Source organism: Nicotiana sylvestris, chromosome 3, assembly GCF_000393655.2.
Source record: "Nicotiana sylvestris chromosome 3, ASM39365v2, whole genome shotgun sequence".
Taxonomy (NCBI): domain Eukaryota; kingdom Viridiplantae; phylum Streptophyta; class Magnoliopsida; order Solanales; family Solanaceae; genus Nicotiana; species Nicotiana sylvestris.
Window position 1 is genome coordinate 2,667,777 of NC_091059.1, and position 5,309 is coordinate 2,673,085.

At 29.9% G+C, this 5,309-nt stretch overlaps 2 long non-coding RNA genes across 3 annotated transcripts; both read right to left on the bottom strand.

Annotated features, from left to right (window-relative positions):
- Positions 1-379: 379 nt before the first annotated feature.
- On the bottom strand, positions 380-1,729 carry LOC104230345 (uncharacterized). Of its 2 annotated transcripts, XR_711854.1 has the most exons (5): positions 1,651-1,729; positions 1,422-1,511; positions 1,160-1,280; positions 739-792; positions 380-609 (listed from the first exon to the last, which is right to left on the bottom strand). It is a non-coding gene; the product is annotated as an uncharacterized lncRNA (long non-coding RNA). The 2 variants fall into 2 exon arrangements; XR_711853.2 differs by lacking the exon at positions 1,651-1,729 and having other exon boundaries at positions 1,422-1,629.
- Positions 1,730-1,816: 87 nt separating this feature from the next.
- On the bottom strand, positions 1,817-3,318 carry LOC104230346 (uncharacterized). The gene is made up of 3 exons (XR_711855.2): positions 3,100-3,318; positions 2,340-2,610; positions 1,817-2,253 (listed from the first exon to the last, which is right to left on the bottom strand). It is a non-coding gene; the product is annotated as an uncharacterized lncRNA (long non-coding RNA).
- Positions 3,319-5,309: the final 1,991 nt, after the last annotated feature.

A 5,309-nucleotide genomic window follows, 5' to 3' on the forward strand; every position in this document is an offset into this window, starting at 1 on the left:
CCTTATTGGTCATACACAATTACTGGAATAAAAACTCATCGCTATGAGTTTAGAACTATATCAAATATATCTTGTACTAAGATTGAGTTGAATAAATTCTTCAAAAATCAGAACTTCACCAATACATTCATTGAACAATCGATTTGTTCAAATAACTAACATGTTGCATAAAAAATATTAACAAAAAGAGTGAAGCCATTGCTGATTAAATTCATGATTCATAAAGATGAATTTAGAACAATATTTAGACAATTTTACTCCCTATTGAACTTGCCCAAATAATAAAAACTTGTCCTTCATAAACCTACATAACAAAGAAACTATATAATTAAGTAGCTAAGGTCATTTCAGTAGAGTAATTCATGGATTCTTCTCTTTTTTAACCACTCGGCAAACCTTTTTGCTATAGAGTTGATAATTCAAATCGTCATCTTCTATTACTGTTGGTGCCTTATTAGCAGTGCTACTCCTTTTGTCATACGTCTTCAATTGAGATAGTTTTGCGTTGCAATCATCACCATCTTCTAACATGGACGATCCACTTTCTGATATGTTTTTCTTGATGAGAGTTTGTAAAATAGATTTCATCTTACTTTCGGCCACAAAATCCTATAGAAATAAAAAGAATCTATAAAGAGCACCTGGAGAGTGATACTACCTTTGGTTGCATAATGATTACTAATACCTTTTTACTAAATAATTAATAATGTTATAACTGTTTTAATTTCATGAAATTACCCCATAAACCTTCTCTTCACCCGAGATTTGTCCATCAGGTATTTCCAAAGGATCCTGTTAAAAAGTAAAACAAAATAAAATAAACATTCATGTTATGATTATAGGATTTATATTTATTTTTTTCGTAAATGTATCAGTAGCTTAATTTGTAAGTAAAGATATTTTACTATGATAGTGCCTTCGATTTGGGCATATTCCTTTAGAAGATCGTCATCATCAGTAACCTTAACAACTTTGTAGACTTCGTCCTGTGACTCAATATTGGTTTTCTTAACAATAACCTTAAACATGAATTTTTTATCAAATATATCGTCCAATTCACTTGGATAAGAACAATCAGGCATCAGAAGTCTACACCAAATTTCATTGATCAGAAATATTATAATTGGCAACTACACTTAAATTAAGTTTATTATTGTACCTAAACTAATCCTTTCTTCAATTCTTTTGCGGACTTTCCTATAAGCTGCAGAGCTTCGCGATTCCAAAGCAATAATGAGATAAAGGCAGTTCTATCCATAACACGAACTTGTAGCCGATACCTGCAATTAAATTTTGATTAACCTTATGTATTTCCTTTTTATGTGTTTTAAATATGTATGATAGAGTAATTAACTGTGACCAACAGAACAATCTTCTTCATTGCATTTCTTACAAAAAAAATTATTTCCAACTTTTTCAACCTTTCTAGTACACTTATTGCATGCCAAATATGACAATCCTTGTTGAAGTTCCAAATTCATCAACTTTGCAGCAATCCAGTAGTTACACTCCTATTTAACACAAAAAATAGCGTAGTAAATGCAAAACATTAAACAAAAGGTAAGTAAATTTTAAAACTATATTTAACTCATTTGTGTGCACTGAACTAAATCCCCAATAGTTTTAATAAATATAATTTCTTTGACTAACTCATCTCTAATAGAGTAACTTTGTTGAGACTTGTTTGAGTAAGCGACTCATAGTTCGATTGGAGCGCTACATCTAATCTGCATAAGTTAAAAACTTTAAGTTTTAAATAATAATATTATATTTTTAGTACATATAAATAAGAATTATACCCTTGACAAACCTGGATTTAAACTTGATAAATTGCGAAAAAGTAGAATTTATCCATATTTTTGAAGCATACCAACATCTACGCGCTGAGTAATTACCTATGAATAAAATAAAAAAACTATAAATTATGTTGAAACTGTTTATCAAATATAAATGTAACTATTGGAAAACCTCGATATTTTGAGCTTTCATAAGTTGAAGAACAAAAAAAAAGGATCAGTTGTAGATGCATTCAAGTGAGATTGAATTTGATCCACAAGTTCACTCCATAAGGTTGTTGAAATCCTCTTCCTCCTATATGCTTCACGGAAAAACCACAATAAACAAAATCCGTTTTACTGCAAAGTATAGTTTCTATTTGTGAATGACTTACTTATCATCTTCAAGTTCAATATTCATAAAAATACTTTTGTTGTCTCCTTGCTTGTAGATGTGAATAGCTTCATAGGTCACAACCTGACCAACGACATCAACAAATATAAACGTTAATCACATAATCTTAATAAACGTAGTATTAGAATTAAATGGAAAAGAAGAATTACCGAATAATACTGCCTCATCGACATCATGTTGATTCGTGAATTGGTCAAAAGGGCGCAAGTTAAAGATGTCCATATGAAATGTAGGATCAATAATTTCCTCAACTATTGTCCTCTGCGTAAATGTAAGCCTCAAATTGTGTGTTGTAGTCTTTAATTTCAAATTATTTGGTCCGACAAAAAAGCAGGTCATGTGATATAAGCCGAATTTCTGCATCTTATTCCTAAAGAACTTTATAATATACTTCCCGATTGAGGCGTGTATACGATCACCCTAGAAAATCATATTGATTGTTAGGATGTATTAGATTAGTAAAAATTGCTAATGCTGGAAATTAGTAAATAATTATCAAAAAACATTGTAAAGTTTTTTGTTAGAATGTGCATATTTTTAGAATTTACAGTAGCTACAAAGATTATACAATTGTCAACAAATATTGTAACTTTCTTTGGCAGAATATATGCATATTGTTAGAATTTGCAGCAGTTTCAGGAGGAACATCATATTTTGTTTCTCAGATGGATTATATAAGAAGTAATATATTGTACATATTATGTTTTGCTGGAAATAAGTAATCAATTATCAATCGGATGCTCACAAACAAAAATATAAATAAGATTACACCACATAATTACTTCAAGTAGGTTGTTTCATCTTTTTGAGGATTGCTGGAAACTAATAAACGATTGCATGTTGAAAAATCTATGAATCATAGCAGCAGAGAAGAGGTAGAAAAAAGTGAAAAAATTATAAATATGTTACCTTTGTATCTTGTAATACCAACTCTATCGAATAAGGTATTTCGGGCTTGTGGCGATCCGAAATTTCTCACATTCGAACTATTCTACTTTTAGATTCTATTGCATGGGGTTGCTTGAAATTTGTCTGATATCATGAAGTTTTGTAACCATATTTTCAAAGTTCGTATTCTGACCAAAGCAAAAAGAGAATGGAAAAGGAATTAAAAGGAGCCGCATAAAACTGTTGATGTAGTTATGAAGAAAGTGGATAAGTTATGGAGTAATGGTGGGATACCCACGTTTGGGAAGATCGTGGTTATTTTTTTTTAAAAAAAATGTTTCTTCTAGTTTATTTTTGAAATCTATCCATATTGCACATTATCCTATTCCAAACGTGGGAGTAACTCCAGACGTGATTGAAGTAATTTTTTTTTTAAATTTACGGGTTTAACAAATTAAAAAAAATTCGACCAAAAAACAAATTGTAAAATGTAGGATCAGTAGTTTCCTCAACTATTGTCCTCTATGTAAATGTCAGCCTCAAATTGAGTGTTGTAGTTTTTAATTTCAAATTATTTGGTCCGATAAAGAAGTAGGTCATGTGATATAAGCCGAATTTCTGCATCTTATTCCTAAAGAACTTTATAGCATACTTCCCGATTCAGGCATGTATACGATCACCCTAGAAAATCATATTGATTTTTAGGATGTATTAGATTGGTAAAAATTGTTAATGCTGGAAATTAGTAAATAATTTTCAAAAAATATTGTAAAGTGTTTTGTTAGAATGTGCATATTTTTAAAATTTACAGTAGCTACAAAGATTATACAATTGTCAACAAATATTGTAAGTTCCTTTGGCAGAATATATGCATATTGTTAGAATTTGTAGCAGTTTCAGGAGGAACATCATATTTTGTTTCTCAGATGGATTATATAAGAAGTAATATATTGTAAATATTATGTTTTTGCTGGAAATAAATAAACAATTATCAATCAGATGCTCACAAACAAAAATATAAATAAGACTACACCACATAATTACTTCAAGTAGGTAGTTTCATCTTTTTGAGGATTGCTGGAAACTAATAAACGATTGCATGTTGGAAAATCTACGAACCATAGAAGCAGAGAAGAGGAAGAAAAAGGTGAAAAAATTATAAATATGTTACCTTTGCATCTTGTAATACCAACTCTATCGAATAAGGTATTTCGGGCTTGTAGCGATCCGAAATTTCTCACATTCGAACTATTCTAACTTTTAAATTCCATTGCATGGGGTTGCTTGAAATTTGTCTAATGTCATGAAGTTTTGTAACCATATTTGCAAAGTTCGTATTCTGACCAAAGCAAAAAGAGAATGGAAAAGGAATTAAAAGTAGCCGCATAAAACTGTTAATGTAGTTATGAAGAAAGTGGATAAGTTATGGAGTAATGGTGGGATACCCACGTTTGGGAAGATCGTGGTAATTGTTTTTAAAAAAAAATATGTTTCTTCCAGTTTATTTTTGAAATCTATCTATATTGCACATTATCCTATTCCAAATGTGAGAGTAACTCCAGACGTGGTTGAAATAATTTTTTTAAAAAATTTACGGGTTTAAAAAATTAAAAAACATTAGACCAACAAACAAATTGTGAAAAGTAGGATTAGTAGTTTCCTCAATTATTGTCCTCTGCGTAAATGTCAGCCTCAAATTGTGTGTTGTAGTCTTTAATTTCAAATTATTTGGTCCGACAAAAAAGTAGGTCATGTGATATAAGCCGAATTTCTGCATCTTATTCCTAAAGAACATTATAACATACTTCCTGATTAAGGCAGGTATACGATCACCCTAGATAATCATATTAATTGTTAGGATGTATTAGATTGGTAAATATTGTTAATGCTGGAAATTAGTAAATAATTGTCAAAACACATTGTAAAGTTTTTTGCTAGAAAGTGCATATTTTTAGAATTTACACTAGCTACAGAGATTATACAATTGTCAACAAATATTGCAACTTCCTTTGGCAGAATATATACATATTGTAAGAATTTGCAGCAGTTTCAGGAGGAACATCATATTTTGTTTCTCAGATGGATTATATAAGAAGTAATATATTGTAAATATTATGTTTTGCTGGAAATAAGTAAACCATTATCAATCAGATGCTCACAAAAAAAATATAAATAAGATTACACCACATAATTACTTCAAGTAGGTAGTTTTATCTTTTTGAGGATTGCTG